Raw genomic sequence first — 14,343 nt, forward strand, 5'->3', positions numbered from 1 at the left:
TCTCTTACACCTACACACACAACCCTAAAGTAATTAGGGTTTTTTTTTTTATGAGGATGGCGGGTATAATGTTTATAGTTTCTTTTACAGGGCCAGATACAAAGCAGGCACTCGTTGCATGGTTAGTAATGTTATCACTTTTCTGTTATTATTTAGGTCTTCATTTTCCTGACTGTGAGTTCCCATAAGGAAATACAGTTTCCACTACATAGAGTAACACCTGTTATCTGGAGAGATTTTAATTGAGCTCATTACTCAAAAAAAAAAATAATAATAATAAAACCAACAGATCAGTTGTTTGCCTTTTGTGTTTGCCTTACATCAGTGTTCAATAAAGACTTAATTATTTAGTTATGAAGTTCTACTTTTTGAGAAAGTAGAACAAATTGATATGGTAAAAGAAATGAGAGAACTGTCCACGGAAAAAAAGGATCAACTCACTTATGTGCTCAAAGTCCACCTTAGGAGAACTGCTGTTTTGAAAAACACAAAGAAAAAGTATAAAAATGTATTGAGTAAGTTATAATAATTATTTTTAAGAGCTAAGCACAAAATTTCCTGTTGATTTACATATTTGGTACCAATAAAAATCATATGGAGTTAGTCATATTAAGATAGAATCTTGAGCTACAAATACATAGTCTAATTTATGAAACATGTCTTTGTTGGCTGATAAAAAGTAAGATGGTGAGTGATCTCTGAGTAGCAGAAGGCAAAGAGAAAAATAGCCTTTTCTACATTATATTGTACTTCTGGGTAAAATGTTTCATAAATCTAGCTACAAAACTATATGTTATATAGCTTTTAGGTGCCTGCTATGTCAAAGATTTCCCCTGTGGAGATCAGATTGTGCCAAGGAAGGGATTTGTAAAAGTAATACATATGCCAGTATCACTGGCAACCACGAGTGCTAGCAAAGTGAGCCTTCAGTTCACACTGATGAGCATACTATCCTGTAGTATCATTTCCTTGTGAGTTTTGTGTTTTGGAAAAGGTGAGTAAAAAATGTATTTTTAAAAAGGCTTTATAGACAGAAATAACAATACATCATTTTGAAAACATAAAATACTTTAGCTAAAGTTAATACAGCATCTTGCATTAATATTTCACTGTACATTAGACATTGCCTACCGCCAATGTTTATGATAATCGTTGCCCTCTGAAGTGGAATCATGCCCATGGCAAACATTAATCTTAAAGAAGATTAAACACAGAAAAGAAATTTAGCATTTAAAGACAGTCTGCTTTGATTTACTCAGTGAGTTCTTCCAAAAACATGTTACCAAGAATTATTGCTTATTGAATTGGAATTACCAACCATTTTAGAGTTATTTAGTTTTTTTCTTCAACATCAATATCAGTGAGGTAAAGCAAACTCAAATATTTATCGGGGACTGCAGAAACATAACCATAAAACAAGAAAACACTTGACTTTTTAAATAGACTTTATATTTTAAAACATTTTTAATTCAGAAAATTGGCAAGGATAGTATAGAGATTTCTCACATATACTATGCCCATTTTTCTCTATTATTAACAACTTATATTAGTATGTTACTTTTGTTTCAACTAATGAACAAATATTGATATATTATCATTAACTGAAGTTCATACTTTCGTCATAATTCCTAGATTTTTACTTGATCATGTCACATTGGTGTTCCAGGATTCCATCAGGATACTGTATTACATTTAGTTGTCTTGTTTCCTTAGGCTCCTTAGTTGTGACAATTTCTCATACTTTCCTTATTTTTGAAGACTTCGACAATTTTTGATAATACTGGTCAAGTATTTTGTACAATGCCCCACTGCTAAAATGTGTCTTATGCTTCTCTCAAGATTGGGAGTGTGCTTTTAAGGAAGACCACAGAGGTAAAGGGCCATTTCGTAAACATGACTTATGACTGCTGATGTCAACCTTGATCACCTGGCTGAGGTAGTGGTCATCAGGTTTCTAATGTTTCTCTTTTTTTCTCTTTCTGTATTATACTCTGGAAGGAAATCACTATGCTAAGCCAACAATAAGAAGCAGAGTTATGCTCCCCCTCCTTAGGGTAGAATAGCTACATAAGCTATTTGGAAGATTTCTGCACTGGAGACTTATCTATCTCACAGCCATTTATTTATTTAATCACTTGTTTATACCAGTAAGCATCTGTGGACATTAATTTTATACCTGGGGTTATATACCACATTATTTTGTTGCTCAAATTGTTCCATCTTAACCATTATGAACTCTTTCAGTGGTTCCTGGGCTTCTTTGACATGGCTCAATCATTGTGGGTTTTAAAAATCACTTCCTTAATTTCTCACACTACAAGAAGGTCTATTTCCATCTTTTATATTTCTTGCCCTGGTTCTAGAATTGGTCCTTTCTCCAGGAAGCTCTAGTTCCTTTACTGGGGAGTGGTATTAGCACCAAGATCTGGGTGCTACGTTTACTCATTGTTACTTTACTGGGGTGTCATTCTTTCTAGGTTGTCTTAGCTGACTGGGTGAAGAGATATGTGTATGTATACTAACAATGTGTATACACATATCTATACTTTTTTATGTGTGTTTCTATGCATATGTACATTAAGCTAAAGATGAGTTTATATTAATGTCTCCAACCCTAATCTATTACCTCATGAATCAGTCTAGCCTTCCTTATCTATAAATTTCACCTTCAACAGAACACTTTACTTCTACAAGTGTGAAAATCAAATCGTAATAACTCTGTTAACCCTTGGGAAGCCATTTGTCTAGCAGAATAGTTCCTAAAGGGCATGGTGTATATTGTCAAACTTCAATTTATAGCCAGCAGCAGTTTTTAACATTAATAGACCTCCATAATTCTGGTTGTGATAAGATGGAGTAGCTGCATTTCTCCCAGGTCTTTTCATTTACCACTAAAACCCTGAAATGGATACAATATATAAACATAGGAGGCACTGAATAGTGAAAATTGGAAGGCAGACTTACTTCTTGACTTAAGAAATGACATGGCAATTAGTTCCCTGTTTTCTTATTGCCTCTCACATAGCTCAGACAGGGCACCACAGGAGCCTCCAATCTATAACCAATAGACACAGACAAAAAAAGCTCCAAGAAAACTCTGTGCTTCTTAGCCAAAGTATGAGAAAATAGATTTCCAACAACAGAAAACCTTTCTGGCAGTATGTACACTTCTCCAGCCAAACACTAATGAAACCATAGGTCATGGTTACACCCATGACCCATGACTTTTATTTCAGAGGGACCAGGTAAAGAGTTGATTGTGCATACCACCCTAATCTTGCCCTTCACAAGCAGGCAGCACTCTGGTGTGGTTCAGTGGAGAGCTGAGCCTCCACCCCACCCATCAGGAAGGAGACTTAAGGAGATCATGCCAGACAGAGCTAATTACAAATGGACTCCCTGCACACAGCCATGGGGTCCAGTGGGGAACTAAGCCCCCACCTCTACTTGCCATCAGCAACAGGATGTTGCAAGTTGGGGGTAGGAAGCACTGTACTTTCCTTCAAAACCTGGGACAGGGGAGACCAGTGAGGAACTAAGCCTCTACATACACCTAACACCAATAGGATAGAATTAAGGTAGTGTGAAAAAAGAGAGTTGATACTTCATTTCCCTCTGCCATGGTTCAGGGGGCCTGTTACGGTGCTGAGCCTCCATTCCCATTTGGAGGCAACAACGTGATATGAGTGGTCCCATTCTCCTTGGGAAGGTGTCAGCAAGGCCAAAGATGGAGCTAAACTTCTACCTCACCTGTCTGCAGTAAGGCCGTGTGAGTCAGCGTTCCTCTGTTGCCAGTGTGGTATCAGCAGGGCCCAGTGGAACCTGTACGTTCCCACCCTTGTACTTTTCATGCTACACCCTGATATAGGGGAACTTCCTGTTAAAATTAATAATAAGTTAAAATAAGATCGAGAGTCATATAACACTCATAATGTTCACAATACAATTGAAAACTACTCATTATACCAAGAACCAGGGAATCACAAAATGAATGAAAAAAAATTATGGTCAGCACACACTAACACCGAGATAAATCAGTTGTTGAAATTATCTGACAGGGATTTTAAATAAGATATCACATAAATGTTTCAAAAACCAATTATGTATTTCTTGAAATAAATGAAAAAATAGAAAGTATAAGCAACAAAATAGTTGTTATAAAATAAAAACCAAGTAAAAAAAAATAGAGCTGACAAATACAATAACCAAAATAAAAACCTTTGTTGGGCAGGCTCAGGAGTAGAGTGGAGATGACAAAGCATAATATCAGTGACCTCAAGATCAGATCAATAGAATTTACTAAACCTGAAAAACAGAGAGGAAAACATAGGCTTAGTGAAGAAGTGGGCAGGATCTCAGGAACCTGTGAACAAGAAATAAAAAAATAACATCCATATCATCAAACTCCCAGAATGAAAACAGAGAGCCAGTGAGATGGAAAAATTATCTGAAGAAATAATGACAGAACAGTTCCCCAAACTGGCAAAAGACATAAACGTACAGATTCAAGAACCTAAGCAAAACTCAAATAGGGTAGACACAAAGATATTCATGCCAAGGCACATCATAATTGAACTTCTGAAATGTAAAGAGAAAGGAAAAAAGTCTGAAAGCAGACAGAGAGAAACAATGCATTACTTGCAGAGAAACACCAATTCAAGTGACAGCAGATTTCAGATCTGAAACTATGGATGTCAGAAGTATTGGCATAACATTCCTCCAGTACTGAAAGCAAAGAACTGCCGTGCACGAACTTCATATCCAGTTTCTTCTTCGGCTTATATTAATGGACTATTAACTAATCTTTCTGTGTCTAGGATAGCAACTACCCTTCTCCAACAATCAAGCCCCAGTATTTCCAAAGTGACCTGTCTAAAACAAACATCTGATCATGTTATACAAGTAAACCTTTCTATCTTCTTCTAACTTGAACTTTTCTGTTAAAAATCATTCAGTGGCTTTCCATCTTCCTTAGAATTAAATTCCACATCCTTTTCATACATACACAAACCATTCTTTATCTGGCTGCTACCATGCTCTCTGTTTTCTTCTTTTTTTACACCCCTATAAGCACTCTTTATAACGGTTGTATATGGCATTTATTTCTATTCTGTTCCTTAACCCGTCTCTTTCTTTCTACTGTGAATTTGTCTTCTCTTTGACTCAAAAATTTACCTCTACTTCACATTACACATCCATCTCCAGTACTGCCTTCTACAGGAAGACCTGCAAATAACACTCACTTATTATTGGTCCACAGAGTGAATTAACACTCTTCTCTCTTTTCCATTGCACTATGTAATAGTTTGTACTATCTGGATGCCCCAATGAAGTAAATCATTGATGGTAAGATAATGATTTTAATAAAGGTTACACTGATGTCTAACTTAATCCTTGGTATACATTAGGTGCTCAGTGAGTGTTAAATGAGTGATGAATTAATGGTCAACTTGAAATCTTAATTTTTCCTTTTTTTTTTTTTTTTTACCTAGGACTGTATCAAAGATACAAAATTTTTCAGGAGATTAGAGACTTAGGAACTTTGATTTGATTTAATAGAGGAACATGTTATCAATGCATTAGTACTTAATTACCTCAAAAGAAAACTGTCAACCCAGGAACTAAAGTTTATCAACTTGGACTTACAAGATAACCATTAATACCCCACTGCCACTGTATCCGATGCTGTCAGAGGCCACCTATATCTCCCCCTACACTCAGCATTCTAGTGCATACTGATAGAATTGTGCCATCACCTGCAAACATCTCCTTAGGGCAGGCCAGAAGTATGCAGGAGATAACATATCTGGTTGAAACTTTCAATCCATGACAGAGTGGATTTGGAACATAAACACTTCGGCTTTTTCACCCACTGGTGGGGATAACCCTGAGGAATGTTCTGCAGGGTTTCACAGGACTCCTCTGAGGGACTTGTAACAGTTCCCCCCAAGAGTAATCTGTTCAGTGCTGTGCCTCTCTTGGCTTTCTTTCATGCCTCTATTCTCAATTCCCACTCTACTCTTGAGTTTCCTTAATCACTTCCCAGGAATAGTTTGAATTCAAATTCTTTTCTCAGGCTCTGCTTCTGAGGGAGATCAGTCTCAGACAATCCCAAATCACTTGTAGTCTCTTAATAGCCCAATGTTCCTTTCAGGGCCAACACTGGTACAGATGCTAAGGGCTGGCTCATGGTCTGTCTCTCCTAGATCCTAATGTTTTCAAACAGATGGAAAAGAATATGACATTAAAGATAGAAAAAATGTATATGATAATGGCCAAGAAGTGGAGAGAATGAGAGATCGTGTCATTTGTTTTCCATAAATGATGAATGATAGTATAGAATTTGTGAACAGATGGTCTATAACAGGTATGAGTATAATTTGAGAAGGTTACTCCTTAGTCACCCAGAAGTCTGCTATTATTGTTTCAGAATCACAGTGTTGGAACTTATTGCATAATTTGCTTCACTTTACCCTAATATCCATCTTTCTAAATCTGTCCATCTGTCTAAATCTCTAAGTAGTAGTCAACAGATTTGTTCTCTCCCACCATCTCATCACAAGAAAAGCTACACATACACAATTTTGTGTGTGATGGCAAAGCTTGAACAGACATTAAAAGTCTCTGTAAAATATCCTTCAACAAATTCCAATGTTTATGAATAATTAAGTTTAGTTAAATTAATTTTTTGAAGATCTAAGTGAAGATGGAAGAGAAATCTAGATGAAGACTGAAGAAAGGAAGTGAATATTTTAAAAAAGACAGAAAACTTTCCTTTTTTGCCCTCTACATCACTGACTAGTAGTCAACAGATGTAGATCTTTCTACAGATCTTTCCCAACCACCCCATCACAAAAAAGCTACACACAGACACAAACACACACACACACACACACACACACACACAATTAATTAGCAAAGACTAACCAGGACTCTTTTGAAGACTCCTTGACTTGAAATCCCAAAATGCAACATATACTCGCATCACGTGTCTTGTGAGAATTCATACTTGTAAACCATGAAATTTCCTGAAGTTATGATACTGTTCAAAAGATGGATGCTTGAACATTTGCTTAAAATTTTTAAAAAGTGAAACTTATATGTACAGATAATTTCCCTTTCTCTTGCTATCTCCATTTCAGTTTCCTGACTTTCTGAGAAGCCCTGGTTTCCCCAAAGAAGCGATTTCTGATAGAAATCTGAAGGTCATCTCTGAGAAAAAAGAGATCTAGTATAGTCAATGAATTGAAGACAAGAAGGTTTCCAATCAGGTAGGAACACTAATTCTCAAACATTTAATTACCTTAAAAGAAGTATGCTGAGAACTGGCTATGGTATGACTGTCTGAAAAAATAGGTATCTAACCTACCCTGCAAGGAACCTGTTCACAATCCCCTCGGTGGTTGTGATGTTTATCAGACAAAACCTTGGAGGGAAACTCATACAATAACAGCAGGATGCTTTTTTCTATTTTTAGCTTGTTGTTACTAAGTACACTTAGTGAGCTCCATGCCTGTGGCTTAATCCCAGGAGGTTAGGCCTGTGGAGCAGCAGATTAACCCTTTCAGTGTTTTCTTTTCAAACAAATCATTTTCATAGGTTGTCTCCGTGATCCTCTATGAAGGTCATGAAAATTATGGGTCATGATGGCATTTAGTTCTATAAGAGGAACAGTCCTAGTGAACGATGTGAGGAAGTTGTCTTGGTTCCTATGGGGCACTTCTTGTCTTGGTCTTGGGACAATCAAAGTGAGCGCATATAGAGAGTTGGCAGGGAGGTGAATGGAGCATGCGAAAGGGGAGCTCTGTTTTCATTTATCTATGCATGTCAGCATCCCACTGAGAATTTTCTTTTCATTTGCAATTTAAGACCAACACTTGGGGCAAAAGGACATCCCATTCTAAGAAAAGAAAAGAAAAAGACAGCAGTAACATCATAATCAGTGGCTCATCTTCTCATTTGCAATTATATTAATATATACTTATATATATATATTTAGCACAGCACTTGTTCCCTAGTCAGTACTCAAAATGAAGACACATAATGAATAGTGGATGAATGAAGGAAAAAAGTTTGTCCTTGTATTGCTTTGTGTGTTGGCTTCTGTAGTCTCAGAACCCAGCACTATAACTAACACATAAAATGTGGGCCATAAAACTTTTTGAATGAATGAATAAGTCCCCATGATTCTAAGGACAATTATAAGACCAACACAAAACACATATTTGCCAAGATCTATGACAAAAGTATCTGTGACATGAAAGCCTGAATCTAAGTCTGCTGATATAGCTGACCATTTTTCTAGTTCTGAGACTGCTTTTTAATAATTTATGTGTTATCCTTTACATTTAGGCATAGTACCTTCATTAGATTTACTATTCAATGATTTGGCCTTGGGGAGAAAATCCATCAGATAAATTTCTTAACTATATTACTTGGAAACTTCTTTTTTTCAAATTTATAACTGATATAGTAATTGTACATATTTATGGGGTATAGTGTGATGTTTAATGCATGTATACATTGTATAATGATCACATCAGGATAATTGGCATATGCATCATTTTAAGCATTTATTATTTCTTTGTGGGGATAACATTCAGAATCTTCTCTTCTAGCTATCTTGAAATGTACAATACATTGTTATTTGCTATAGTCACCCACTGTAAAACATATTTGTTAAAGCATTTTTATAATGACACAGTTAAGGGCAATTTCAGAATCACTAGCTGCTAAAATTGTTATGTATACTTTTCCATGGGTAGTACAGCTGCAGCAGCTATTTCTCTACATTCTGCTGTTGCTATCTCCTGCATTTCCAAGAGAGAACAAAATCCATTTCATTAAAGAAGGAAATGTAAAATTTAGCATAATCCAGTTACCACAAAACCAAAACACTCACACACACTCTCCCAGGTGTGAAAGTGAACTAGTGATCTAAAATAGCACCCTGAAACTCGTTTCAAAATTAGAGGACATTTACTCATATTTGATTATTTTATTCTTTTATTAATTATGATATTCAGATATACTTACTAATAACAATTCTGTATTGTTAGATGGAGCATTAACTATGTACCATTTTTGTCTTCGTATGTACTTATCAGTGAGCTATGAAATTGCCTCCCACACCTTATTCTTTTCCTGCATTCTCTTGGGAACAGAAGTCGCTATCAGTTGTTTTTAAAATTTCTACACAGCTGAAAGACTAGTATCACTTAAATAAAGACAGAAAATTGCCCCAAAGTAGGGCGCTTCATTAGGTAGCATAAAGTTCTCATGTGAGAAAGGAAGAATTTCTTTTCTCAGCTGAAAGGTCTCTGAGTACAAAATATTCATAAATAAATATATCTGTGGTTTTGGATTAGATCTCCATCTCTACAATTAATGTCTAAGGGTTATCTTCGGTGACCAGGAAATTTTTATTTTAAAACCATTATTATATAGTATTTGATACATGCAAAGTAATGCATGCAGATCTGTTACATGTAAGTTATGAAATGTAATAAAAACCAACTCTTGCAAACACACCACCAAAACTGAGAACTAGAATCAACACTGCTGAATCTTTCTTTGTGCTTTTCTCTGGTTCTTTCTTTCTTTTTTTTTTTTTTTTTTTTTTTTCTGTCATAAATAGCGTAATTCTGCTCTTGGTTTTATATTAACATTCATTTAATTTTTATGTATTTTTTACTAAGTATGGTATGTTTTGTGTTTTATAAAATTGGCATCATACTTTATGTAACTTTGCTTTTTTTCACTCAACATTATTATGTTTCTAAGGTATACCTATTTTGTTTTAGCTAGTATTTATTCGTTGTTACCACTGTATAATACTATGTTGTATAAATGTAAAAAATGTGTATATTATCCTGTTGATGTTATTTGAGTGGTTTTGGATCTATTATTAACAATATTTTATGAGCATCTATTTGAATGTCTCTTGTTACACACGTGCAAGATTTATCTTAACATGTGTAACTAAGATTAGAACTGCTGGGTAATTGGGAATTTGAATATTCAGCTTTAAAAGATAATGCCAAAATGTTTTTCAAAGTTACTGAATGAAGTTGCAGTCCTACAGCCTCACCAGTTAGATCAGCCAATCTAGTTAGCATAAAACCTCAATTGATCTTTGTGCTGGTTTGCTAGGGCTTCCATAACAAAATACCACAGAGTCTGTGGATTCAATAACAGACTGTATTTTTACACAGGTCTGGAGGTTAGAAGTCCAGAAAGGTGTCGACAGGTTTAGTTTCTCCTGAGGCCTCTCTCCTTTACTTGGAGACTACTGCCTTCCTGCCATGTCATTGCGTGGCTTTTTCCCTGTTTGCACGCATCCCTGGAGTCTTTTTCGTCTTACAAGGAATCCAGTCATATTGGATTAGAGCCTCACGCTTAAGACCTTATTTAACCTAAATGACTTCTTTAAAGAGCCTATCTCCAAATGCGGTCAACTGAGGACTGAGGCTTCAACATATGAATATCTGGGGAACATAATTCAGTCTCTAATAGTTTTAGTTTGCATTTCTTTAATTACCAATAGGTTGAAAATCTTTTCATCTGTTTAATAGTCACTATGTTTCCTATTCTGGAAAATTGTGAAGAATATCTTCTTTCCATTTTCTATTTATCTTTTCATACTTATTTCTCATTGTTATCAAGTTAAATAGGTTTTTGGAGTTTCAGCTTATATCTACCATCATGCTAATGTTACCTGTTAATAAGAGTCAATTTTCTTAACAAAGAAGAATAAATGTAAAAAGGTTTTAAATGTTGAGGTCAGCTCTGTTCCATAGAAGTTTCTGTGATAATGGGAATGTTCTCAGTGCTGTCTAACACTGTGTCCATTAGCTTTGTGTGTTTTTGAAAAAATAAATGTAAATTAAATTAAATTAAAATTTCAGTACCTGGGTCAAACTAGGCTACCTTTTAAGGGTTCAGAAGCCACATGTGGCTAATGAGTGAACTGTGCAGCTTTAGATGGTTAGATAATGGACCTCTACTGTCCCAGGATTTTGTCTTTGACAGTGGCGTAGTGAGATATTCTATGTAACAGTTATTCTGGCATTAAAAAGAAAAGTTAACTACCATTAGACTCAGCAATCACATTACTGGTTATGTACCTAGTGGAATATAAATCATTCTATTATAAAGACACGTGCATGCAAATGTTCTTTGCAGCACCATTCACAATAGCAAAAACATGGAATCAACCTAACCGCCCATCAATGATAGACTGGACAAAGAAAATACGGTACATATACACCATGGAATACTATGTAGGCATAAAAAAGAATGAGATAATGTCTTTTGTGGGGACATGGATGGAGCTGGAGGCCATCATCCTTAGCAGACTAATTCAAAAGGAGAAAACCAAATACCATATGTTCTCACTTATAAGTGGAAGCTAAATGATGAGAATTCCTGAACACAAAGAAGGGAACAATAGACACTGGGGCCTTTTGAGGGTAGAGCGTGGAAGGAGGGGGAGGAGCAGAAAAGATAACTATTGGGTACTAGGCTTAGTACCTGGGTGGCAAAATAATCTATGAAACAAACCCCTGTGACATGAGTTTACCTATATAACAACCTGCACGTGTACCACTGAACCTAAAATAAAAGTTTAAAAAGTTAACCAAAATGTAAAAAAAAAAAAAAAAAAAAAAGGATAAAGGAAAGTTAGTTATTCCTAACTTTTCAAAGTAACCTATACGACTACAATTTATATCCTAAACTACTTCTTGACATAAATGTTCACTTTATAGTGAGGTTCATTGTCCCAAAATGGCACATAGCAAAGTATCAAGAGGTATCCTTATTCCTAATATGCTGTAATAGAATGAAGACCTTATCTGGTCTTTAGTGTAATTGGATATTGATCTGTATCAGTCTTCATATTCAAACATATTCAAAATTATCTGCTGGTCCCATGATGGTTGTCTTTGTTTCGTTAAGCTAGTATCAACATGTATAAATAAAGTTTTGATTTTTTTCTCCTAAAATCTCCTATCTGTCCATGTGGAAATGCATCTCTTACTGTTTCCCCCTCTTATAAGCTCTTCTTACAATTTAATATTCTTGAGTCTTATTTCTCCTACCTCTAATTACTTAGAATTTTATTTTAAAAAGTAAGATATCACTGATAAGCCCCTTTTTAGTCTTTTTATAGATGACTTATAGATGATTGAAAGATATTCCAGACAGTGTGTTAAAGTAATAAATAATACTCGGTAATCAGAAAACCCGAGTCTTAGTCTTCACCTATAAAAATGAACCATGTGAATTCAAGTAAGTCATTTTATATGTAAACTTTATTCTGATTCTAAAATTGTTATGATCGTTTATAAAATTCTGTTTCACTTATGACAAGTCACAAGCCTAAAAAGGTTTTAAAATCTATTTTAAAATTATGAAGACTCAAATATTTTCCCCTGAATTTGATATTAAACTGTAATCATTCATCTTCACTTACAGCATGCTGTAGCTGCAGTTAATAGAAAGACAAAATATTATGTCTTAACATTGTGTACTTGTATGTTAAATGAACACTTTTCTTTAAAATCATGTTCTACCTAAATTATTGATGCCTTTTTCACATTTCCAGTTCCTATGTTGTTACAATCAATCACTTGTAATAGAAAAAAAAAAAAAGAATCAGTCTTTTTTTTCTGTTTGCTAAAAGCTCTCTTTGGAATATCAAGTTTTAAGTTATTAATACAACAAACTTTGGAAAATAAGCTCTCATAATTTCCAACATTAATGCTTTGCTTGACTGGCTTTTAGAACACCATACTCTCACAGTTTTCTTCCTTTTTCACTTCACATTTCTTCCTGGTCTCCTTTGTGATGCCTCCATTTCTTAGTGTTTATTGCTAGAGTGCCCTAAAACTCATTCCTGGCCCTCTACAGTTTTCTGTCTGTGCACATGAGTTTTATTCTGCCATTGCTTCAATAGGCAGATGACTATGACTCCCAAATTCATACCTCTAGCCTTCACCACTCACCCAAACTTGAGACTCATAATTTCCATTTCCTACTAAATATCTCTACTTTATATATCACAGACACTTCAGAATTAGCAAATACTATGACATAGTTTACTTTTTTCTATCACTTTCACTCCAACTGTTTCCATCTCCATAACTCATCCAGTTGCTCAAGTCAAAAGCTTTGGATTCATCCTTAAACTTTCACTTTCCCACAGTTTCTACATCTAGTCCATGAGAAACTCTTCCACCTCTAACTTTAAAATCTATCCTGAATCCCTCTACCTCTCACCGTCTTCACCCTACTGCAAGCCATCATTGCTTGCCTCACCTAGTGCAACAAGCAGTCTCTTACAGGATCTTCCTCCTTCCCCTCTTGCCACAGCCCTTCTAGTTTATAACCAGTACAATAGCCAGAATAATCTTCCAAAGAAATTTAAACCGGTAACATTACTGTCCAAAACCCCGGCTCCCATCACTTTTAAAATAAAAATTAAACTGCCTTCTTTGACCTACATGGCCTTAGTCAATGTTCATTCTGCCTTACTGTCCAAACTTATTTACCACTTTCCCCCTCACACACTCACCTCTAGAATGTTTTTCCCTAAAAGACTTTTCCAGCATCAGGACCTTTGCACTTGTTATTTTCTGAACCTGGAAGACCTGTAAGATTCCTCAAAATAAGATCTCAGAAGATAGTTGCATTTCATTTTGTGGAGATATTTGGTGAGAGACATTTTGCAAAAGATAGATACATTTTACTTTGGAGGGTATTTACACATTTAGCCATGAGCAAGTTTATTGAATAACAAATACAAAAATGATAGAGTGAAAGTGTGTATTTTAAAGACAGAAATCTGAGGAATTGTAGACATGTGAGTTACACCAATATTTAATGCATGAGAATCACCCGAGGTGAGTTCCAGACAACCATTTCCACCCATAAAGATTCTGAACAGGAAATCAAGAAGGCCTGGGGACCTGCCTTTTGACAAGGTCTTCAGGTGATTCTGCTGCATATGGTTTTACAGACAACCCTTTGAGAAATACCAAGCTGGTATATTTGTTCAGATAAACATGGGCTGGTGCAGAGCACCAATGGTATGCAATTGACCAGCACATTATATGAATCCTGAGTGGCCAAAGATGAAGAGAATCCAATAAAGACCACTACAGATACTATCCCAAGCACTCTTGGCATGGAGACTTAAAAATCCATTCACAGACATGAACTGTTAATCATTGAATTGTGCTATATAATTTTTTAAGTTGTGAGGTATTAAAATATTTAGATAAATATTATAAATTTTGTCACATATTTTATTGCTATAAATGATGCATACATATGTCATCA

The 14,343-nt window shown here is 35.4% G+C and overlaps 1 protein-coding gene across 2 annotated transcripts in view; it reads left to right on the forward strand.

The window, feature by feature from the left end:
- Window positions 1–14,343, forward strand: part of PKIA (cAMP-dependent protein kinase inhibitor alpha) — an 89,083-nt gene that overhangs the window by 49,856 nt on the left and 24,884 nt on the right. For both annotated transcript variants that reach the window (XM_077942364.1, NM_001193422.1), the window contains 1 exon segment: window positions 7,143–7,271. The gene's annotated coding sequence lies outside the window, so the exon portion shown is untranslated.

This window comes from Macaca mulatta, chromosome 8 (assembly GCF_049350105.2).
Source record: "Macaca mulatta isolate MMU2019108-1 chromosome 8, T2T-MMU8v2.0, whole genome shotgun sequence".
In the NCBI taxonomy this organism is placed as follows: Eukaryota; Metazoa; Chordata; class Mammalia; order Primates; family Cercopithecidae; genus Macaca; species Macaca mulatta.